General features: G+C 32.8%; 1 protein-coding gene and 1 pseudogene across 1 annotated transcript in view; one reads left to right on the forward strand and one right to left on the reverse strand.

The window, feature by feature from the left end:
- Nucleotides 1-25,921, forward strand: part of OLFM3 (olfactomedin 3) — a 200,863-nt gene that overhangs the window by 108,449 nt on the left and 66,493 nt on the right. The gene's annotated exons all lie outside the window — the stretch shown is intronic.
- Nucleotides 3,923-25,087, reverse strand: LOC117076047 (annotated as a pseudogene).

The raw sequence follows: 25,921 nt of genomic DNA on the forward strand, positions 1-25,921 counted from the left end.
ATATTCTCAGTTTCCTGATCTGTCAAAAGGAGATTATGTTACTCAATACAGATATTCCATTCAATATTATATTCTATATAATGATTGCTCAAAAATATTCAGTTTTTTATACTTATCCTTCTAAAACTGAAAATATGGGATAACTTCTCCAAAATACTTTTTTTCAGTAAGCTATGGATATTTCTATTGTAGGTAAATATTAGGGAAGGGTGAATTATTTCTTTTAAAAATTTTTCTTATCCCAATTCAAATAAATATAATAAATGTCTAGAAGGAAAATAAAATAAAATTTGCCTTCAGACACATAGTACCTCAAGCTAAGGGTCAATACTCAATCAAAACATAGTAATTGTTTATATGACTTATAAGAAATTTTGGAAAGTTGCTTTAGAAAAATGAAGTTTTGTTGTTGTTGTTGTTTATGATCTTACAAACTATACTTCTAAAAATAATCTTAAAAGTTCTATTTACTCTAGAAATCATGATTTTCCACTTTGCATCATGTGAGTTACTTGGATTATGTTAATCAATATCCTCAGCTATATATTCCAGATTAAATCAAATCTAGATTTATTTAATATTTTAATATAGAACAATGTTATTTACTGTTCTAAAAGTTGGTAAATTATAACTATTTCTAATATTATATTTAAACATTTAGTGTCATGTCTCATAATGTATGGTTCATTACCCACATGAATTCTTGTGGTTGCAAACTGATTTTTAAAAAATATGCACTCTAGTCCCATTAATTTACAACTGGTTTTCACTCTTTTTTCACTTGAGGGCTATATTAGTAACTTCTCAAGAGAGTAAATAGAGATTATTATAATTTGGCATTCACAATCTAAAATTAGGGAGTAGAGTTCACTTAGCATTGCAATTTAGTGTTCTCCTGCCATGTAAAACTTAACCATTTTACAAAGCTCATTGTATACATACACAAATACAAATTGTTGGAATTCTAATAAGTTTTAGAAAGAATATTTTGTTATAAGTACATTATAATTGCTGTCTTGTGTTGGTCATGGTATGTATTTTAAAATATTTTTATAGGCATGTATTTATTTTTAGCATAGTAGATAGTATTAATTTTGAACATGTATAATTCCTGCATAAACATTTTATTTCTTTCAATATTTTTCTTATCACAGATTATTTTTCTACAGGTAGTTGGTACATAAGAAACACACACACCCCTGCAGTTACGAAATGTGAAGAAATTATCTAGATCAGGTTTTCCACGTTGGCATTTATGAACATCCTAAGCTCCAAGAATACATTCTGGAAGTTTTATGACAGATTTTACATTTCACTTTCTGATTTCAAAGATAAGCAAAAAAGGAATTAATCCAATCATGTTCTGGATCATTTTGTGAGCATCTTTTCTCCTAAGAATTTTATTGTTTTCACTTACTTGTTGTTTCCCACTGCATTTGTTCTGAGAGAGAGTCAAATGAATTCAAGGAATGATATAAAACAAAAGTTATGCATCAGTTCTGAAAGAAAAAAGAGATCAGAAAATGGAGATATTGTATGGGTTAAGAGTCTGCAAGCACGCTAAATCGAAAAATAAAAATGTCCTGCACGACTGCAGTAAATATCAGATGCAAATTGTGAGTGCACGAACTGTGCCCACTCTTAGAACACATGAGCTTACTGCAGTTTTTAGTAACAAGTGCCAAGGTAAATGTGCATAATAACTACAATGACTTTCACAGTAATTCAAGGACAACACAACATTCTTAAAATTAAAAGATGAAATCAATAGCAACTGAAAATTAAAAGGTACTAATACATCTTCATATTATTAAACACAACCTCGTCAGTTTAAATTCAGGAAAGCAGGTGCGTGTGCCATGTTAATGTTATTAATTTAAAATGTATTATTTAACTGGAACTTTCTGGCATTTTTGCTATGTAAAGTAAAATGAATAATAAATTTATTCCTAATCTTTATACATATTTGTTGCATAACTTTGTACATGTATATTTTATTACATAAATCGTTATAAGCAAATAATACACATACTATTATTATTATTATTATATTACCTATGTTTTAAATGGATTATTTGGTAACTCTTGCATGAGAAATCCTGCTCTAGGCTTTAAAACTTTTCAAATACAAACCTAAGTAAGTAATGAAAGTAATATATTTACCACAAGCATATACATACACACGTGTACACTGAAAATTTTACAAGTTTTTCATTTTCAGTGTAATATAAAAATTATAAAATTCAATCTGAGTTATTTTATTCTATTCTATTTCAATTTTAAGTCTGTTCATAGCCATTAAATTAATTGAACATTAATTTAATGAATGTGAGTGAAGCCACACAATTTGTAAACCACTGCTTTGGAGACCTTGCCAAACAGTTCAACAGTCTTCACAGGCTATCTTGATATGGATCAAAGGTCCAAAAATGGGTTAAATATGAGAAGACTGAAGTTTCAAAATCAGAGAAGGAAATTGTTAAAAGCTCTCATTGATGTACAAGATTAATATAAAATTCATGGAAAATGATTAATGAAACATGGAATTTAGGTGTATTTTAATATAATCGTGTGTGTGTGTGTGTGTGTGTCTGTGTGTGTGTGTATTCTTGAGCTTTACCAAGGTAGAATAGCACATAAGTCTAAGGTCAAAATCCCAGTTTAAAAGTAATTTTGTCAGAGTGTGCTGATATGCTTAACTTAGCTGTAGCAACAGAGATAAGTGGAGGTTTGGGATTCTAGTAGAGTGCAACAGAAAAAAGACAATAGATTGTAAACAAATAAACAAATAGAGGAATTTAGTCCAAAGCTATGGTAAAACTGATGGAAAACTAAGTCCCATTGCGGTTAGAAATAAAGGTTATACAACATGCACAAGGGCATAATGACTCTCAGAAAGGGTTTAAAAATAAACACGTTAAACCTAAGCCCATTTGTCTTATTTAGTCACTCCAATTCCAGCTGGCTTGAAAGTAGGCAGGGTATTTACATTTATTAGTATTATATTTATTCTCTTTATACAAGGTGAATAGCTCATTGCTGGGATCATGTCCCCTTTGTCCTGAGTGTTGTGAACCAAAGAAATCTCTCAGGTGCTTCCATGCCACAAATAACATGCTTAAGCTCCATGTAGGGAAAATATTTCCAAACATGCTAATGGAAAGCTTAAAGAAGGAACCTATCATTTCAATATATATAATTTGTGTTAAAGGTGCTTAAGGTTACACAGTTATAGAATGAATAGTATAAATTACTGAAATACAATTACAATCTGTGTTAGTGTTCCCTTTATTGGACTGTAAAACACATTTAAAATAAACTTTAAGAGGAAAAATTACATATGACCTAAAGACAAATAGTAAAATAGACATTTATTATGCCAAATACTCTATTTTTCTTTAAAATTGGAAATATTAAATGACATAGTCTGAAAAAATGTAATTCCCTTTGAGTTTATGCAAAAGAAAATAAGCAAAATAAGTAAAAGTCAATCTACTGGAAAATAAAAGTATTCTTAGTGTTTACATTATCTGGATTAAATAGTCTCACTGATTTACTAAATGAGATAATTTATATGTTTACAATTTTATGATTCTCAGTATATATTTAGTATCTCAAAAGAGATTGTTTTACAAAATATCAGATAATAATTAGGAATAATCACTTCTCTTCTGGCATCTCACTAATATAGCACTTTGTATTGATGGCTCTCTGTGTTATACCTTCTATTAACTTACACTGGAAACCAAATTTAAAACTATTTGTTGTGAAAGTGGAGAGAGCTTTATTGGCCATGCTCATCCTTGTCAACTTTTTAAAAATTTGTATTTATTCTTCTTTCAATTTTTAAAACACTACTCTAGTTGAATAGTAAAACAAAACAGTAGCAAGTAGTGAGCATATTAGGATTACAGTCCTCTGCTCATTCACTACTGCACATAAAATGCCAGCAGCGTGTGTTATCACTGGTCCGCTTAAAAGGTTTGACACTGAACAGCTCTGAAATGATGTTTATCACCTTCATGCTTTTCCATTGTAATAGTCCTGCATTTGCTTCTCCATTGTAGTGGCATCAGCATCGTCTTTCCTGATTTGAATCAAAGTCCACCAATTCTACTTGATTCATCTCATCAGTCTCTTCTACTTCTTTCCTCTTGGGTAGGAGTTTTTCCAGCAAGAAGTTTGTCAAAAAAGGGAAAGCCATTATCAAGAAAGTTTACCTTAAATTCAATGATTAAGTGCCTCTTCATGTGGTCTACAATAAATTGGGCTGCCTTCATTTAACACACACTTGATGGCTCCATGCTTGACAACATGATCTGGATGAGAGATGATGACTATGGTTCAGTTGTCAAGAGTGGATATTGGTTTTCAGAAGCCATGCAATACTACAACCAGCTGTATGTCCATATATATGAAAAGGTCTTCTCTTTGTCAAATAAAAACAGCATGGTCTTTCTGATCTAACGCAATGATAATATCTCCTGGCTCCGGTCCTGGTTTTTGGTCTCCTTCATCATGGGATGTTATTTTCTGGCCATCTTTCATGCTTTATCAATATAAATTACTAGAACTGTCTTCTCCCAAAACTATCTTCTTTCCATTGCAGCTTTTACATCTATCTTGAGGACTGATCTGTTTTGCATGGCCCTGGGTTTCCATGCACACAGCTTGAATTTGCTGAGCCATTCTGGGTTCTATCTGATGAATTCTTATTTGCATTCCAATACCTCAGCAATTAGGACAGCACTGTGCTGTTCTATTTTTCTTTTTCCACCTCTGACTTCACATCTGTCACAAATCACATTATGTTGCAGAGCCCATTTTCTTGTTGCAGCATCATATAAATCTTCTACCGTTACTGAGAGCTGGTGTACAACATGTTTACCTTTCCTTTTAGTCTGCATCCTTCCTCCTCTTCGGAAACCAAAACTTGGCTCACATGGACATTAGGAATCCTTTCACTTGTAAGAGAGATCAAAGATTCAGGAACTGAGGTTGATTAGAATGAATAAATGAATGAATATAAATGTTACCATACAATCTACTTGAAAAAATTCAAATCCTACTTATCCTGTTACCCTTCACCAAAAATATTAAGAGTAAAATTTATAGCAAAGTATGAACAGAGTTAGCTTTTATTTTGAATAGGTAAAGGTTGAATAGAGAGGACAAACACTTGTTTATAAACACATTCTCTTTTGGAGAGAGCCTGTTTGCTAGCCCCTGTGGATTTCTTTCCCGAGGCTATGATAATGCTTACAGCAAAGAAGAAAAGAAGAGTTGGGCATCAGCCACAATGGTGGCTAAACTTTGAATTCAATGCAAATTTTTCACCATTTTTAAAGTATAAGTAGGCAAAATCATGTAGTTTCTTTAATAGCCTTGCACATTAAAATGAAAAGAACAAAGAAAAGGGAGGGAAAGGGCAGCAATGGGAGAGGAGAAAGGAGGAGAAAAGAGAAGCAAACATATTGTAAATCAGATTGTTTAAAGTCATTTTTTAAAAATTTGTTAAAGAGTGACCATATTTTTCTACTAAGATTTAATGTTTGAAAAAGGAATTAGGAAAAGTATGTTTGTTAGACACATGTGCAGATCTCAAAGACTGCTGTTCAGTTGTTGCTGCTCATAAGCTTCTATAGATGAAGTCTTTGTAGAGAAGCTTAAATTTGACTGGCTATCTGCTGGGATCTCTTATATTCACCAGCTTGTTGTTAGAAGGGTTTTTGGGGAATACAAAAGCTTTATTATCTCTCCAGGTTGCTCTAGTCATCACAGAACTGAGACTAGAACCAGTACAATGCATCTCTTGCTTGGCACACCTGTATAGTGTAAACAGGAAAAATAAATTGCAGAATCATTTATTATCAAAATTAATAAAGTCTCACACAGGGCAGAGTGTAATTTCATTCTTGTCCAGCAGGGCCATAGAAAATATGAAGCTTGAACTAACAAAGAACTTCAAGCTTTATACAATTAAGTTTACACATTAAAAAATTTAAAATGTTGTTCAGTATGCCTAATTCTACAATCCACAGTGTACCTAAAGACAAGTTTAAGATTTGGGGAGAACTAAATATTAGATAAATGCATATCATACTGGTCATGTTCAACATTTATATCTTTTAAAAATGGCAATTCCATATAATTCTAATGAATGCATAGTGAAATATTACTACACTTTATGATTTTCATGGTACATAATGTCCATATTAAACCTGAAATTTTAAACATCAGTAATGAGTATTAAATGTAAATAGCTTTGAGTATACACATTGGAGATTTGGCCACTAACATTTATTTTCTTTAATAGCTAAGCACCATGCTTGTCTATGAAAAATGACATTACTGTAGATAATCTAATGCATATAATTACTAGTCTTTAATATTTATCACAATATGAAACATTCAGTGAAACATTCAGTAGTATCTCAAACATGCGATACTATACAAGAAAGTGGTCCATATTTTAAGAAAACAAACAAAAACGTGCTTCCTATGACTAACAGTGATTAGCAGCTCATCGGTATTTTTGATTATTCTTCTAGTGCTTACATTTTATTTTTATTGCTTTTATTTTAATATTCATACAGTAATAACTAGCATGTTATTCATATAGTATCTACCTCCCTTATCTGGAATACTTGACAAAATATACTATTATTTCCTCCAAAACTACTGACCATTTAAAATATCTCCTGAATCTCTGCAAAATATTTAAATTGCTGTGCTTAACCCAAGTCACTGTTTATTTTTTATACTAGGTTAATGATTCATGGGATGAATTAACTAGTGCAAATTTAAAATCTCTAGCTAAATGCTGCCAAACTCTGAGGCCTGAGTGGAAGAAATATTCTCTCACACCAAGAACAATCTGCAGGGTGCTAACATTAGTTCAACCAAAATAACTAGAAAGATAAATTTGCTAAATCACTGTGAAAACTAATGTATTACTAATAATGGATGGGAAAAGAGGCTGTTTCATTAAATTGAATTCCCAGATTATCTAAATATTTGGTTAGGCTATATTGCATAAGGCATGAAAGACAATGGTATCTGCTGAAAAGTGGAAATATTTGCTGTTTGACGGCTAATTTTTTCCAACAATGTTAATCCATTCTGTTATCTTCAATTTGCTGAACTATTACATCTTTTTATTAGTATTCAAATATTCCCAAATTATTTCTTGAATTTCATTTTTATAATCATTTAAACAATGAATCAAGTAGTTCTTTCTTCATTGAGTTTTAGAATTCAGGATATTCATTATATTCAGTACTACTTCATGTAGTCATTTTTGTTTGTTTAATTTTTTTTCTGCATAATGAACTTTGGTGAATAAGCATGGGAAATAATTCTTTTATACAGATATCAGAAACAAAGTTTTACCTTGATTAGAAGGATAATCAACTAATACCTTCTTAAAGAAGTCACAAAATTCCTGACTCATTGTGATATTTTCATGTTGACTGTGATATATTCTTTTGCAGAATTAGAAAACCAATGACAATTATTATAAAAATTTCAGAAATTATAGAAAAGTGTAAAAAGTAAATTGAAACTAATATCACTCCTAATTGTAGCAAGATTTCATCACAATAGTTTTCTTCTATATTATTTTTATCTTTCTGTGTATATGTGTGTATCTCTATAGGCATAATTGTGTTTTAAGGTTGTTCATATTATTGTACACAAAGATTATCCTCCTTTTTTCACTTATACTACATCCAAGTATTTTCCAAGATCATTAAAACTATTTTCCAAAATCATTTTCCAATATCATTATTTTCCAACATCATTAAAAGCTATTATTTACCAAGTTCATTAAAAGCTATTATTTTCCAAGATCATTAAACATTCTTTGAAAGACATACTTTTAATATGAACAAGTATCATAATTAAGACTTCAACCTGATTTACTTGATCAGTTCCCTGTGACTGAATTTTTTGGGTGTTTTCAACTTAGTCATTATATATAATATGAACGACAATAGTTGTTCTCCACTTTTTTCTGGCTTTTTTATTATCCTTAAGATGACTTCTGAGAAGTAGAATTATAGGTTCAAATGATATGAAAAATAAGATATTTAAAAGTAGAAAAATAATTTATTTAAATTTGACAAATACATATAGAATAAGAGTAATCATCTTAAACTCCTTTTAGTCTTTTACCTCTTAGTCAAATACTACTAAGTTTTATGTACATTTTTATATAATTATGGTAGATCAGTATATCCAAATACACAAATTTATTACATGCACTTTTTTATTTCTGTTTATTTTTTGAACAATAAAAATGAATCACACCATAATTTCACATTTAATTTTTCCCACTTAGTAATATAAGTACTTTTCCAAGTCAATAATTATAAATGAAACACACATGTTAATAGCTGCATACGGCCGGGTGCGGTGGCTCAAGCCTGTAATCCCAGCACTTTGGGAGGCCGAGACGGGCGGATCACGAGGTCAGGAGAAATCCTGACCTAATTTCAGGATTAGGCTAATACGGTGAAACCCCGTCTCTACTAAAAAAATACAAAAAACTAGCCGGGCGCGGTGGCGGGCGCCTGTAGTCCCAGCTACTCGGGAGGCTGAGGCAGGAGAATGGCGTAAACCTGGGAGGCGGAGCTTGCAGTGAGCTGAGATCCGGCCACTGCACTCCAGCCTGGGCGACAGAGCGAGACTCCGTCTCAAAAAAAAAAAAAAAAAAAAAAAAAAAAAAGCTGCATACTATAAAACTACGCAGTTTGGATATATGATTTTTTAATTTAACTATTCTTATTGATTGGCATTTATGTTGTTTCAAACAGTGCAGCCGTAAGCATGAGACATGTATTCTCATATACTGATGCTTTTTTTTCTGTATAATAGACTCAACTGTGGGATTTGTAGAATTTTAACAGACAATTTTAAGGTTGTTTGTATTACTTACACACAAAGATTTTCACTTTATACTACATTATAACTGTTTGGAAAATAAGTATTTTCCAAGATGATTATATTATTACTTGTACACAGAGTATAATAATACTGAATTTGCAAAAGATTTTAGCAATCATGTTGCATAAGAGACTGCCTGTTCCCCATATCAGATTGAATTAAGAGATGTTCTAGACATTATTGACCTTAAAACCTTATTGGAGAGAAAATTCTCTTAAGGAGAATTTCTTTCAAATTTATTTTTCCTATTAATGAATTTAAATATGTTATTATATGTATATTTCTAATTTTCATTTCTTATTCCATAAATTGTATTTCCACATTTCTTGCCTATATTTTATTGGTTTGACATTTTATTATAAATATCTAGGAGCTCTTTAATATTAAAAATTTTTAACATTTTCTCTGTCATAGATTTAGAATTCTTTTCTTTCAAATGTTTGTTCTTTTATTGTGTTTATTATGTTTACTGCCACAATATTTTTTTTTTTCCATTCATGGAGTCAAATCTTTAAATTTTTTGATTCATGGCTTTTTGTGTCCTGATATTTGTATAACCTCACTCACCAGGAGGTTATAAAAATATTTCACCTATATCTATATTTTTATGCATTATAATTTATTCAAGAAAACAAAGTTTTCTGCAGATAATTTGAGAAAAAAGGGTCAAATTAACTTATTACAGAGTATTAACTAATTGTTCTGATAGCAAATACTAAAATATCCATTAATTCCCCTCTTAAGATTTTTCAAGAGAAACAATTATATAACTGAGGGTAGTCCATTGGAGGAAAGTATGATATTTTATTTACCTTATTATACCCAGAGCCTGTCATAGGAGATGACATTTAATAAATATTTGATGAATAAATTGGAAAGAATCAACAAGGAGAAAATATGGTCTCATTAGCAATCTGGTAAAGGAGTTTGTTCCAATAATCAATTGCTGTGCAACAAACCATCCCAAAATTTCACGACTTCATATGGTGATTTTTTAATTGTCTGTCTCACAGCTCTGTGGATTGGTTTGCCTCAGCTATGTTGTTTCTATTTGGAGATCTTTCATGCAACTGCAGTCAGATAACACCTGGAATCATCTTAACTAGTGTCCCCACTCACATGTCTGATGTCCTAGCTGGAATGGCTGCAGTAGCCAGGGGCTGGTTCCCCCAAGCCAACATGCTATGCCTTGGATCCTGCTTCTTCCCCCTCCAGTCTCACTTCACTTTTTTCCTTTGCCTTGTGACTGAACTGGATGAGAAACATCACCACTTTATTTTATGTACGTACAAAATTATCACCCTCCACCTACCTACCAGCCGGCCTCCTCCCTCCCCGAGACTTTTATGTATCATTGCATAATGGCTGAGCCAAAAGTTGAGCTGCACTTCTATAAAATGAACAATTTAAAATTAAGTATTAGTTAATTTAAATCTTTCTACTTTTTATTACATTTTTTTTCCATACCATGTATGTTTTCTCCTCCCTCGCCTCTCTTTTCTTACACATTTCAAATCTTGGGTGGTTGCGGGGAGAGGGCGGAACCTTCTCATTTTTGCATGAACTCAAAAGGAGAAAGTTAAACATTTTTTAAAAGACAAACACCTTTGTTTTTGTATGTACTCCCTCTTGCTCATATTCCAAATTAAGCTCAAGCTTGAATATTCAAAAATTCAACTGAAGCTTTTACATCACTTATTATAAAATATTAATTGAGTGTTTACACACCTCCTCCTTTGTCGCTAATATCTATACATGTACACTGGACCCTTGAACAATGAGAGACTTAGGGGTGCTGATGCCCTGTGCAGTCAAAAACCCATGTGTAACTTTTGATTCCCTCAAAACGTAACTACTAATAGCCTACTGTTGACTGGAAGACGTACCAGTAGCATAAAGCATTGATTGACACACATTTTGTGTGTTATGTGTATCATATACTGTATTTTTATGACAAAGTAAGCTAGAGAAAAGAAAATATTATTAAGAAAATCATAGAAAACAGAAAATTTATATACTATCCATTAAGTGAAAGTGAATCATTATAAAAGTCTTCATCCTCATTATCTTCACATTGATTAAGCTGAGAAGGAAAAGGAAAAAAAGGGGCTGGTCTTGCTGTCTCCATGACGGAGGCAGAAGAGATGAGGGAGATGGAAGGAGAGAAAGGAGAGGCAGGCACTCTCCATGTCACTTTATGAAAATACATCGTAATTCTTTCTGACTTTTGCTTTTTCATTTATCTAAAAATATTTCCATATTTTTCCTTTTTCCATCATTTACTTTACTTCAGTGCTTGTATCATGGAAGGGCCCATGTCATAAAAAGCAAAGGAAGTCTTGAATAATCATAAACTTTCTGTCTGTTACCTGGCTCTGGTTCTGAAACTCTCATCTCCATAAAGTGGTCTTCTGTTAATTCCTGTGGTGTGGTGTCTACTAGCTCTTGAACGTCTACAAAATCTATAGCTGGAAACCCTGTATTCATCACCTTTTTTTTCATATCCACAATCTCTTTCATAGTTTTCCTGACTGGCTCTGTTGTAAATCCTGTGTAGACATGTGCAACATATGGACAATTTTCTCCAGCAGAAATCTGATGGCTTTCATGGATTTCATGGATTTTTCTATAAGAACAGTGACATCTTCAATGGAATTTCATGGTGTTCTGTCTTTTGGGGTTCACTTTCATAGCACTGAAAATACTTCCCATAGAGTAACAAGTGTAATGAGCCTTGAAGGTTCTTATGACCTTCTGATCTACAGGCTGAATTAGAAACGTGTTTCAGGGCAAGTAGAACACTTAGAGGTCTTTGATATTGAACTCATGGGATTCTGGGTGGCCACGGGCATTGTGCAGTATCAAAAGAACTTTAAAAGTCAATCCCTTACTAACAAGGTACTTCCTGACTTCAGGGTCAAAGCATCAAAGGAACCATTCCAGAGAAAGGATTTTCATTGTCCAGGCCTTCTTATTGTACAACCAAAAGACTGGCAGCTGGTGTTTATCTTTTGCTTTGAAGGCTTCAGGATTAACAGCCTTATAGATAAAGGCAGTCTTGATTATAAACTGACTGCATTTGCACAAAACATTACAATTAGCCTATTACTTTCTGTCTTAAATCCTGGTGCTCGCTTCTCTTCCTTACTAATATATGTCCCTTGTGGCACTTTTTGTCTGTTTTTGTTTTTGTTTTTGTTTTCAGAATAGGACACTTTTCTCTGCATTAAAAAAACTGGTTCAGAAAGGTGTCTTCTTCTCAACAATATTCTTAAGGGTGTCTGGGAACTTATCTGCTGCCTCTTAGTTAACAGAGGCTATTTCTCCTGTTATCTTGACATTTTCAGTCAATCTCTTTCAGAAAACATTAAACCATCCTTTGCTGGCACTAAATTCTCCAGCTTTAGATTCCTCACCTTCCTTTTACTTTAAATTCTCATGTAATGACTTTTCTTAGTAAAGAGGGAAATCCCAAGGGGACCAGGAAAAATGGAGAGGATGTTGGGAGAGGTCTGGGACTCCAGAAAGTCCATAGATGGGGATAGAAAACAGAAGATCTAAGAAGTCAAAGAAAGTGCAGATTCTTCTAGATCATTGATGGTGCTGTGACCGAATGTTGAGAATAAGCCCAAACTTTCTCCCATATTTTCAAGACTCCTGGTGATAGTGGCTTAAAAGATGGTGAGAATCAATACAGATCAGGATTTAAAAAAAAAAAACACAAAATAGCAAGTTTTTATTTCCCTTTGGAAAGTCAGATGGAACCTGCTCTCTTGTCCTTTACTCTTAATGTTTATTATTCTAAATATTATGAATGTCATGGATGTATTTAACTCTGAAGATGTTTGTCTTGTACACATGTAAACAGTAACTCTAAAAGTATACATTCTTGAGAATGCAAAAATGCAATTATGTGTATGTAAATAGATATAATAATTATTAATTGCACATCAGTTCTTTTTCATACTATTCTGGCAAGAAAAAGAGAGGCAGGTAATTATACTAAAATTGATATTGTACCCAGGTGGAAAAGCCAAGTAACTAGAACATGCCTTAGAAAAGTGATGCAGTGAAACACATAATTGGACATTATCAATGACATTAAGGGGATGTCACAGACACACATTGGTAAGGAAGGAAGGGATTCTGAAATATACAGTAGGAGGTACTCCTCCTACTACTTAGGGAGCTTATACCACAGTGGAATAAGAAATGGCTTGAAATATTTTATGACTATATTATTTTAATTGGAAGCAGAAATCTGAATTTCCATATTTTTGAATCATATGTGTGTGTATATATATGTGTGTGTATATATAGTATAGAAGTTGTATATATGTATATATATTATATATAGTATATATATTACAGTAAATATAAGCAGGCAAATATTCAGGTTTGATATTAACCAGGCTCCTCCAGGAGTCAAGCTAAAACCATTGATTTTTTTAAAACTGTAATACCCATTACCTTCATCTTCTATTCCACTGGAAAAATGACAGCCACCTGGGACAGTTTTGCAGAGTAAGATTGACTGATAGAAGTAAACTTAGGCTCACTTGATCTTCATTGGTCATGTCTTAGTTCCTTCCTATTTTCACTCAAGAAGGTCTTTGGTAAACAAACTACTACCCAAAGCCTTGAACTAAGGAACTATGCCCAGAGCCATTCTGACTAGATTATTTGGGGTAAGTAGATATGAAAGATAAAACTGTCAAAATGGGAGACAATCTTATTTTTCATGTCTACTTTCACCTTACTGTTGTTACTGTAAAACAGGTGATCAGTCTCCTTCTCAGGAGACCGGACTTCATAAAATACCAGATGATTTCCTGGACTTCACCATCCTTGGCAGCTGTCCCTGCCTTGTTGAGGTTGGTCAAACCTTCATAGGTTTACTCACTACTGGCAATTACATCTGGGGCAGTGTCATTTGGTACTGCCCAAGAATCTATCTAGATTGTGGTCTTCTGCACCGAAATGAGGCAGATGTAAAACTCATAGCAACCATCTCTCACTTTAACTTATCATGCCCTGTCAGGCTTACATCAGTGTTGTCCTGGCAGTGGTGTCCTGACAGAAAAAGCAGTTCTCCAGGTTCCAGGAGTTCTCAAGGATCTGGATCAATACTATCTTATAGGCAGCCCTGGCAGCAGGATTGGCAAGCTATACTGACTTGGGTTTCCATAGACATGAAAGGTGGCTTAGTTAAAGATTTGTTTGGCAAATTTTAGTTACCCTAATCTAATATATGTGGATATTCTATATATGACTATATAACAATAGCAGAACTAGAAAACTTCTTTTAATCTTATATATATATATATATATATATATATATGCACTTACATTAAGGGTAGAAGTAATATAGTGTGTTTTGTTGTTTTTTTTGATTTTGACATACATAAATTTTTGGATATAGTATTTTTGAAAATTTGATTGTTATATAATCAATACTCATGTAGTTTTCCAAAACACCATTAATCTTCATTTTAATTTCGCATGTTATACTCAATGGTATCTTAAAATCAAATGAATGTCATATGTGTGTGTGTGTGTGTGTGTGTGTGTGTATTTCATGACTAAATTTTCATTATCTGTATTTAAAATAAAACTAATTAAATTATGTTATGTGGTGTGAATTTTCATGAGGTTAATTTCTAAAGTTGTAATCAGTGAAGAAATGGTTAATCTCTTTGTGTTTTTATCAGATGTCTAGACATAATTATTAAATATTTAGGCAAAAGTACAGAAAAGCAGATGGCATTTCTGACAGTGAAAGGTCTGAATGCTTGTTGTACAGCTGCTCTTTTTATAATTCTACTTTTTAGGAGATGGAAGAAAGAATGTTTTGTGAGATTTTTCATCAATTACATGCTATTTTCCTTTACAATAAGAATGTAATTTAAGAGAAACTTTATTTTGGGGTGTTATTTGGCCTCTTACAAATTCATAAAGGAGTGACTACTGACTCAGAATATTTATGAAATTCAGAAAATGCATTTACCAAGTAAACCTTGCATCACTTTTCCTTAAATTAAAATTTCCTGAATACAGAATAAAAGACATTTGGCTATTTGCTATTCAGAATTACATTTACCAAAAGGGCATTCAATCAATCCACAGCTAAATCTAGGCTTCTATATAAATCCACTTATATTAAGTGAATTAGTAATATTCCAGCCATTATGAAAGATAGGAATACATGATTTTTGACCCAGACCCAATGTATGGCATCAAAAAGCAAAATAGCTCATTAAGTAAGACATAAAAAATACCAAACAAATATCAAACAAAATCTTTTACAAACAGAAGAAGAAATGATATAGAGCCCAGCATCAAATAATTTAAGATATAGCAAAACAGCTGAAATATTGAATTGAGAGAAAATTATTATTGTAAGGAATAATTTCTCATTTATATAAGATAGAGGTATGATCAAGAATAAGAAGAACTATAAATACATTTGGAAGTTCAGATTCAAACTATGCTATATAGTCAGTAGCATGTATAAATAATGTCATAAAAATTGACATTGAAAGAAAAAAAGTAGTGTTTAATAAAATCAATCCATGTTTCCTGTGTTTTAAGCAAAAAATTGATTCTCATTAGTCCTTGACAAAAGAGTGATACAACAATCCACTGAGACTCTGTGGCATCCTCTGAATAAGGTTCATAGTTTTTCTTTAACTTTAGTACAATCTCAAAGCTGAGGTGATAATTCAGCTCATTCCAAATTATCCCTTCTCTGCTTCCCTCCCTTGGTAATATTCCTCAGAACTTTCACAAGCATTGGTGGTCAATATGTTACCAAATGTGGTTCAGTTGCAAATATTTTGCAGCTCATATGATTTCTCTAAGGGGCAATGATTACTGGTTGAAGTCCATGATGAGGTACACACCTAAAAGCTATTTCTACGACTGTTCTCTGCCAACTGAACTATAGCTGATCTGAACTGCACACATTTGTACCAAGGCTAATTCTTCATTAGTTTTCGAGGACCGTGGTTGCTTCTGTCTTCTAGAGCTGTCTAGTAAGATTTTTCTGCCACCATCGTGAGTTGCTTCCTAGAACTCTGTTGCCATTGCTCAAAAGATGGACTCAGAAGATGTATGGCAACTAAGGCTGCTACTAGCTCACAGGTAATGGCTTCCAGCATGAGCCCAGGTCAATACTGGAATCTTGTCTCCATTATTTCTACCTCTACTGCTTCCTATAACCACTAATCTCAAGCCAGTGTTAGAGCCTCAGTGCTACAGATGGCATCAGTATTCATCACTGTAGCTGATGTAGAATACAAATTTATCAGCTTATGAAAGTTACCTTCCCTCTGATGTGACCAGTTTAATGGGTGACCCAACATATATGAGTGCCTGCGTGTTTTGTGGACTCTACATAGTAAGTTTACATGTGCTTCCTCTGGCACTGATGGGGTCCACACAGAGCAGTTCGGAGAAGTTAGTTCAGTGTGCTGCGTCATCACTGCCTACCACCCAATATCCAAAAATGAAGCATATGACCATTAACACAACAATGGAGATAAAACAATCTAACCACCATCACATTAATTAAAAAATAGTACCCACACTTCTCTGATAAATGTCTCTAAGACATAAATCCAGCTTTGGGTCTTTCCAAAGATTTTTCAGTTTTCAGAGTCTCAAGGTCTTGCATTGAAATGAAAGTCTTAGTGCCTAGTTGTAGCTTCTCTAGAACATGTGGTTGAGAAGGCACTTAAATTCCCGTTGTGTCTCAAGAGTATGCTCCTGAAGTCCTTTCACTTTGTGAGCTGTATCTAAGGTGATGCCATCAGCCATACATATCCTAAGCCAGTTTTATAAGTATTAAATAGAAAAAAACTTATCTAGCAAACTCTAAAACTCTAAGGGAATCTGAATAATACTAAGACTTTATCATAATGATATTAAAGTTACAACTAAGCTTTAATAAAAGATGTGCTGTAAAAATAAAATTTGAAAAAAGATGCTTCATTAAAGACTAAATATTTAAACACAATGTTAACAACTAAGGGACTTTAATACTTAGACTAAGATCATTTTTAGTAAGATTGTACATATTAAACTTACTCTTACATTTAATTTAAATAAAGGTTGATAATGAACGTAACACTAAACACTAAAAGTCCAGAGTAGATTTTACCTATTTATCATTCCCTCTTTCTTCTCCTATTCCAAAATTCTTATGCAACATTGTCTCACAAAAATTAATATATACAAAAGTAACTTCTGATGATGCTGTTTATTTTATGTAATAGTGTTGTTTTGGAAATACAGCTCATTGAAAAATTGTTTTCTAATATGTAATATCAGTTTCAACAAAATTGGAACATGTTTAATCAAACAAAATACATGTTCTGTATTTTGATCTCCTGATCTCTTTACTATTATAAAATAGTAGTCAAGGGATAAAACTTGTTGGTATCAAGAAGTCCTTCAGGTATGAGGAAGAAGTAATGGAAAGAGAGGAATCTAGTTATCCTAATAGATACTGATGGTGTCACTCTTAAAGCTTTATCTTAAATGAACAGCTGGGCTAAAAGTTTCAACTTTCTAATCCAGACTTCTTCAAATGATCAGCAAATTAGAAATAACCATGGTTTGTATATTTACTATTAGTCAAATATTGCAACTATCTGAATATTTTACAACATATTTGCATACTACTTTACTGTATACAAAGAAACTTTCATATGTAAGCTTATTTGTTCTTCAAAATGGCTCAGTGAAGGATCCGTTCACCAACAAGTATGTTTCAGATATTGTGTGAATAGGTTGGACTCTCTTTTTCTAGACAAACTGAAATTATAACCCAAGTGATACACCTAAGAGGATGACGGAGCTAGATAAGGAATTGAGATATAGTGATTGCAAACCTTGTGTCCCTCCCACTTTAGGATACTGACATTTACAAGACAATATGAACACAATTATATGGCACAGTGATTTGTTACAACCTGTACTAAAACCCTGGAAAAACCACCATGCAGTCTTCTAAATTATTTTAACATATAGAATTCAGGTAGGATGATTATTAAAAAATAAAAAATAAAATAGAGAAAAGCTTAATAAGCTAGATAAATGATAATATTTAATTTGGAATTTTAATGCTAAAATAACCTCTTATTTTGGCCAGACTTAAACTTGTTTTTATTCTAAAGCAAACAAATACAAACCAAGTAACAAAACTAGAGCTATTAAATTGACTGCTCTAAATTTCTGAATGTAGGAGTAATTTTTTTAGACACTTTTCGTCCCAGAGATATAGAAGTACTTTAGAAACAATAATTTTGTAAAAGCATTTTACAGAATATAGGTATGTAGTGGCCCAATAGCCACCATTTCTCTGAGTGCTCATCGCCTAGGCACTTTTGGACTTGCTGTATGGAGGAGGGAGCTTAAGAAGCCAGCCAACACTTAACACCACTGTCTTCTGGCATTTGCCAATTCCTTTTAGTATGGTTTGCACTCTAAGGCTGTTCAAAGCAGGTGGCTCCTGCTGTAAGAAGAGAGTTGTGGGAAGATATCCATGAAATGAATATTTATAAACAATCCCAATCTTCATTTTAAGTATAAGAGAAAAATAAATTTTAAACAGTGAGGTCCTTAGGAATTGCTGATCTAAGGCATCATCTCTTAAATATTTACAACATTCTTATGTTGTGAAATTCTTTAATCTGAAGTACTATAACTAAATTAAGAGTGCAAAACTGAATCTGCCAGAGAATTCTGATACATTCTCTTTTAGCGTGAGCAAGCCAGTCATTTATGTAAATAGTTTCCTCATTTTTTTGTGCAAATTGTTTTTCAAGGAAAGTTAAATCATTTTGTTATTTAACTGAAATCTACTTTGTGACATCCACTTAAATGATAGTGTTGAAGTCTTTTCTTGTAGTTGTTTTAAAACTGTCAGGGCAATTCCAGCAAGATTACTGGAAGTTAGGTATAAGACTTGATGACATTCTCCAACTCAATTCCATGCATACATATTTTGAGCTCTTGATATGGCTTTGAAATGGAGACAAGTGGTCTGATGACAGACAAAATAGAATATTTGAAATGATACTCTTAAGTTCAGCATAGGGACTGCAGATAACCACTTCTTGTATGCACATTTTATTTTCTATTTAACTCATCCTATGTCCTAGAATATACATTTTATTTTTTTTAATTAACAGACTTTATTTTTTAAACAAGTTTTAGACTTACAAAAAAAAGAGCAGAAATTAGTGTTCCTATATCTTCCTTCTATTCCATACACATGCACATAGTTTCTCTTATTATTTACATCTTGCATTAAGATGTTACATTTATTATAATTGATTAGCCAATACTAATGCATTAACATTAAACTCCACAATTTACAGTAGAATTTGTGTTGTATATTCTATGGATTTTGGCAAATATATAATGACATGTATCCACCATCGCAGTATCATATAAAATAGTTTCACTCCTCTAATGTATTTTAATTGCTTTTTCAGATTGCTTACTGCCATCTCAGTATTCTTCCTCCCAATCTAGGAGAGATTATCTATTTTAAAATTCTGTTTATACAGAATCATTTAATTTTTCTTCATTAACAGTGAATTTAATTACTTTTTCATAAACTAATATCTTTAAATGGATTTTACCTAGGACTATGAGGTCAGAAATAATTCTAATAATGAAATTGTTAGTCATGAGGGGATTCATAGTCATTGTGACTCAGAAAGTCTAATCCACAAATAAGAGAAGCTGGGATTTAGAATTCTGCAATGACTTTCAGTGTAATGTCTGCTCATTACTTAAATCAAGATGGGAAAATTCCAGCTGGCCAGTTGGAAACTACTTAGCCAGTTGGGGAAGATGAGCCTAGATCCCTGCTCCTATTTCTTAAAGTTAGATTTGCAGATAATCTGCCTTCTCCCTCCATTCAATACCTCAAACAGTATCACAACACAGAGCAACAGATCTAACACTTGAGATAAAATAATACCAGTTACACTGTGTGGCCCTGGGCAAGATATTTAATGTTGTTGAGCCTCAAACTCCTTACTTAAAAATACTGAATGTGAGTAACAGGTTGACACTTGCCTCAATATCTGTAATGATCAAATTATTTAGTATATATCAAAATTATATACATAGTACCAGACATTTGACAGATGCTCAATAAATATTTGTCACTGTTGTTACTATTACTATTATTATTATATTATTAGAATTCTTACTATATTGTGAAGATACAGAGTAGAAATTGACCATAGCAACAGCTGACTGCAGTTCAGGCAAAAATGATCAAGGTACTTACTAGATCTTCCATTCCAGACATGGATAGCTTTAGCTGTACAGCCAAAGTAAATTAGCATTTTAGTGGTGGGTACAATGTTCAATTCAAGTAATAGTCATTGGAATTTCTCCCAGCTTCCCTCTGGGTTAGTTTGACATGTGTCTATTTACTTTCCAATGTGAAATCATCCAAAATATAATTAATCTTTGAAAACCACATGGTCAAGAGGCAGAAAAGGCAGAAATAGTTTCACTCCTCTAATGTATTTTAATTGCTTTTTCAGATTGCTTACTGCCATCTCAGTATTTTTCCTCCCAATCTAGGGGAGATTATCTATTTTAAAATTGTTTTAATTAATTTGGTTTTTTTCAAAAACCGCTATTAATTGTAAAAGTATTACATATTTTAAAAAATTCCCTATCTATTTTTTCAACTTACAGAATTAGAGGACTACAAAGCTATGATGATTATTCCTGCTCTCAGGCCAGTCTGCTCATAATAAGCAATGTAGGTAAGAGGAAGAAATGAATAACTAAATGTTGAAATCATATTACATTTTAATAGTCAAAATATTTTCTCTGCTAGATCCTGAAGTTGGATATTACTTATTTTAATAAATAAAATGTAAATTTTTGGAGAACAACAATAAAAGTCAATATTTATTAGTGTTTAATTGATCTGGCAAAATTTAAATGATGAGCAAGTATTGCATCATTTAAACCAAACAGTAGCTCTCAGAGTACCATTATTTTCTTCATTCTACACTAGAGAAAACTGAAAAAAAGATCTACTAGTAACTTGACTAAGCTAGAAAATGGTGTGAATAGAATTTGAACACAGGCCATGTGGTTAACACAGACTCTGTACTCAACTATTCTGTTATACTAGGGAAGAACAAATACATCATAAATAAAAAAAAATTAAAACCCAGATCTACCACATAGTATCCATAACCATGAAAAAGTTGCAATACTTGCACCCCCCACCTGAGCCAGTTACATTTTCCTTAAATTAAGGTCCTATAGGCCTTACAGGGTTGCTGTATTTTGTACAACTTCTACAAATCACTAACATGATAGTATTATAATGTGTATACTTTTCTATTTTTAATATAAAAGCTTGCATTTTATTAGCCTATCATTTTATGAGCCTAAATTTCATATATTGAAGGCAATTTCTCCCATACAAAATAAATTGTGATATATAAAACACCAAGAATATAATGTTAAATCACTTTTGGGATTTTCTTGAGGCTCTTCTTTCCTGCTTATGTTCTTATAAATGAATATACATATGCAGAAGGAAGAACAACAAAAGGGAAGCTTGTAGGCAATGTAAAGGGACACGGAACTCTTCTCATCCTCACATGTTTATTACATATTCTATGAAGCCATTCAGATCTTCTTCATGTTTATTCATATTAAGGTAGCTATGTTTTATGGTGACATTTTGATACACTTCATCTTATCTTAGCAATTCACTTAATTTGTGAAAATGTAAGTTGTATATTCTAAAATTTTTAAGTATTCACTGAAATATAAATTTTCAGCTGATATCAGCTTTTAAATGTTCTACAATCATGTAATTAAAATTAGGTTGACATGTTTTTAAAGATTTTAAATTTTAATCCTTTTTTTTGTCTAAAACTAACTTATTTTTTGCATTGTACCCATTAAGATGTAAAGTGGTAGACAACCTTCAGTAGCTTTTCTACAGAAGCCAAAATGATAGAACAAGCCTTTTGAATTCTAAAAAGTACCAAAATGTTCATCTTCATTACTAAAATACAGTAATTAGAGGCAAACTTTTAATCCCCATTTCATGTTGTCTTGTTTGTTGGTGCCAAGTTGAGGTTTCATTACAGAATAATTATCATTCATCATCATTTAGCTTGGAAAGTCTAACTTCTGAGGAAATGAAATTGAACCAGAACAATTGAGATCTTTCCAGGGAAGCTACATAAATAGTTTTTACGGACACTATTTTTTAAAGTTGAGAAGTAAGCTATAATTTTAGTTTTAAAAACCAATCCCCTCTAAGGAAAAGTATAGCACTTATTTCAATCAGACATATATGTATTAAAGCTTCCACTCATCTCTTTATTTTCTCCTATTCAACCAATCCTAAATAGCTTTTTAATATATCATCAGTCATTAGCCTTTTTCAGACCTCTAAAAATAAATTTTCTGAACTCTTGCCATAGTCACCTAACTTTACCAGATCTATTCTCCACTCAACCACTTGGGTTTTCTGACTAAATTAAAGAAACAAATACATTTGCTCATGCCACTGCATTTGATAAACACCTTTGCTAACTTCCTGTTGCCAATATGTTGATGCACCTATAGCCTATGAGGCTTTCCATCTCTTTTCTTTCTTTTTTTTTTTTTTAATTATACTTTAAGTTCTAGGGTACATGTGCACAATGTGCAGGTTTGTTACATATGAGTGCATGTGCCATGTTGGTGTGCTGCACCCATTAACTCATCATTTACATTAGGTGTTTCTCCTAATGCTATCCCTCCCCTCTCTTCCCTCCCCATAATAGGCCCCAATGTGTGATGTTCCCCTTCCTGAGTTCAAATGATCTCATTGTTCAATTCCCACCTATGAGTGAGAACATGTGGTATTTGGTTTTCTGTTCTTGCGATAGTTTGCTGAGAATGATGGGTTCCAACTGCATCCATGTTCCTGCAAAGAACACGAACTCATCTTTTTTTATTGCTGCATAGTATTTCATGGTGTATATGTGCCACATTTTCTTAATCCAGTCTGTCACTGATGGACATTTGAGTTGATTCCAAGTCTTTGCCATTGTGAATAGTGCCACAATAAACGTATGTGTGCATGTGTCTTTATAGCAGCATGATTTATAATCCTTTGGGTATATACCCAGTAATGGGATGGCTAGTTCTAGATGGTATTTCTAGTTCTAGATCCTCGAAGAATCGCCATGCTGTTTTCCACAATGATTGAACTAGTTTACAGTCCCACCAACAGTGTAAAAGTGTTCCTATTTGTCCACATCCTCTCCAGCACCTGTTGTTTCCTGACTTTTAATGATCGCCATTCTAACTGGTGTGAGATAGTATCTCATTGTGGTTTTGATTTGCATTTCTCTATGGCGAGTTCCATGTCTTTCCAACATCTTTGAACTTATCTATTATCTTCACCTTCCTATGCTTCAAGGACATGAACCTTCTTACCTTCCTCCCAAACACACCAGGTTCTCTGAGCTTCTGCTTTCACTCCTGCAAAACTGCCACCCATTCTTTAATGCTCAACTCAATCGTCATCTAACATATTTCATAAATCTTTAAGTCAAAGTGAGTAGCTGACTTTGTGATCACACAATTATAATTCATATTTCTATGACAACATTCATCATATTATGTACTCATGATGTGACTACTTCACTTCTCTTTGTACTACTTACGTTCTAGCACATAAGTAGCTAAAATACATATGTTTTAAATAATTTTAATGTAAATTCTAGTTTCACTGTATATTCAAAATATATCAATGCATATTTGTGTGCATTCTATTTTGAAAGTATTTAATAGTATTATAAATCATATTTATATTACTTGTATCAAATACAAAAGAAATTTAACTTTTTTGATACAACCTAGATTATAGATATGATTTGTTTTGTTCGGTTTGGCTTTGGTTCTGTTGTGCCTGAGTGACATATCTATGGAGATGTTTATTGTCAAATTAAGACACATGGAAGTTCTCAACAGTTTTAGGATTTGTTCTGTTTTAGGGTTTGTGTCTACTAGTAGCCTGTCAAGCTATCAATTCTTACTGCTGATGATGCATCTTTCTGCAGAAGATGTCAGACAAACCACTCAATATTTTTACACAATTTATTATGAGTAAATTAACTAGTAAAGTAAAACTAACCTTATTTATTTTGTGTACAGTAAAAGTGAATGGTGACTTTCTTATAAAACAAAATATTTGAACTTTAATGTTTAGACTGTTTTTTCTCTGTTGGAATATAAAAAAACTTTTTTTCAACACATGTTTTGTTATTCTACTTGAGATTTATAGTTAAGTGACAATAAAATAAGTAAAATGGTCTTAAAATATATTCATCATGTGTCAGCATAAAAAGACACTTACTGATTTTTACCAAGTATTTAGCATTATACTTTCTTGGTATTAAAAAGATAAAATTCCTGCTGTCAAGGATTTTGGTAAGGGTGATAAATATAAAACTAAACTTATAAAATAAGGTGACTGCACAGTGACTGGGTATGTATAAGAGTTACAAAGTCAAGAATCAATGTTTATGTATAGTGTCATAGGAAAAGGAAGTAGTGGATGCTTTATTAAAGTTACCTTGGGAAATTTGTATATTATACATTCTTACACTCATTCCCACAACATTTAGGGAAGAAAAGCCCTCAGCATATGGATATTTAAAAAGAAAGTTCTCTAGGTATTATAAATCTGACCTTTCTGCTTATACCCCCACAGGAAGCCACTGTGAGAAAAAAAGACCCACATTATCTCCTAAGTTTGCTTGAGGCCAGGAGTTGGAGAAACCTTCTGAGAGGAAATGAACTTTGAGTTTAATTTTGATGTGTTAGTAGGCCATTAACAGTCTGTAATATCTAAGGGGACAGAGGCATTAGAAATGTAGCAATTGGGATGTGTGAGGAAGCAGTAGAAGAAGCAGTTGGAAAGCTAGACAAAGATTACATAAGCTTTATGAAAAGTTAGGAATCTCAAATACTTGTACTGCAAGGCAACTGTATTGTCTTTAGCTAATTCAGGGTGGATACTTTTATATCCAATAGTCCCAATGATAGCAGTGGGGAAAAATATGACACCAGAAGTCATTGCCGTGCACTGTAGCTGAAACTGTGTCTGGGAACATTGTGAGGGAGAAAGGTGAGAACATGATGTTGTTGATGAATTGTGGAAAATGTTTAAGGTAATGAACAACATCCCTTGAGCTACTGATGTCTCAGAGATTTTCTTTTTCAGCTACAAAGAGATATATCCACATTATGGGGGAAGGTGGAGCAATTATTTTGTAATTACCAAGTAAAATTTCACAATTTTCCATCAACTACATGCTATCTATTGGGACTATTTAACAAATAAATATGATGGGGATGTTAATATTGTTAACAGCTAATATTTTTGAAGTGTATTAATATATTTCTGGCATTACACTAGGCATTTTATCTGGTCAATTATTCCATAATTACCTGTAGTAGTCCACTCTTACGCTGCCATAAATAACTCGAGACTGGGTAATTTAGAAAGAAAGGAAGTTTGACTGACACTTCCGCAAGGCTGGAGAGGCCTCAGGAAATTTACACTTCTGCAAGACTGGAGAGGTCTCAGGAAACTTACAGTCATGGCACAATGGGAAGCAAATATGTCCTTCTTCACATGACAGCAAGAAAGAGAAAATGCCAGATGGTTACAAAACCATCAGATCTCCTGACAACTCACTCCCTATCATGAGAATAGCATGGGGAAAACTGACCCCATGATTCAATTACCTCCCACTGGGTCCCTCCATTGACATGTGGAGATTATGAAAGTTACAATTAAAGATGAGATTTGGGTGGTGACACAGCCAAAACATATCATTCTGCCCCCTGGTCCCTCTGAAATCTCATGTGCTCACATTTCATAACACAATCATGCATTCCCAACAGT

Source organism: Trachypithecus francoisi, unplaced genomic scaffold (assembly GCF_009764315.1).
Source record: "Trachypithecus francoisi isolate TF-2019V2 unplaced genomic scaffold, Tfra_2.0 Lachesis_group5, whole genome shotgun sequence".
NCBI lineage: Eukaryota > Metazoa > Chordata > Mammalia > Primates > Cercopithecidae > Trachypithecus > Trachypithecus francoisi.